The sequence below is a fragment of the Phoxinus phoxinus genome (assembly GCF_949152265.1).
Source record: "Phoxinus phoxinus genome assembly, chromosome: 7".
NCBI classification, from domain to species: Eukaryota; Metazoa; Chordata; class Actinopteri; order Cypriniformes; family Leuciscidae; genus Phoxinus; species Phoxinus phoxinus.
Genome location: NC_136882.1, coordinates 40,926,996 through 40,927,532, shown reverse-complemented (window position 1 = coordinate 40,927,532; position 537 = coordinate 40,926,996).

The window sequence follows — 537 nt, the reverse complement described above, 5'->3', positions numbered from 1 at the left end:
ATTGTTATTGTGTAGTTATTGAAAGAAGACCTCTACATTATGAGTAGATCTGAGGAGTGTGTATCTGCAGCTTTAGTCTCGTCTGACCTCGATGGAAAACCATAATGTCATATTGATCTTTCCCTGTCCTTCATATCCCATCGGAGATCTGTCATGTGGGATGAGCCGGATCACGGCGTCGCTGGACACATCCCTGCAGGACAAACTCTCTTTCTCTGTTCCTGTATGTCCTCTGAAGCTCATGGAGGATATTTATTGATCACAGTTGATAACTCTGAGATATTTATTCCGGTTCTGGAATTACTAATCCTTCACATGGAAGTCGAAGTGTAATCCGGCATGATTTATGGAAAACTATTGCTGGACTTTCCCAGTCACTCGTAGACATGACCGAGTTTATCCTGACCCGACAGAAGCACAACTACAGCACTGTTGATCCCGTATCTCTGCCCTGTACACATGAGCGGTTTGAAGATGTGAATAAAATAAATATCATTTATTTTTATCTTTCTACTTCAACATTTCTCGTTTAATTCA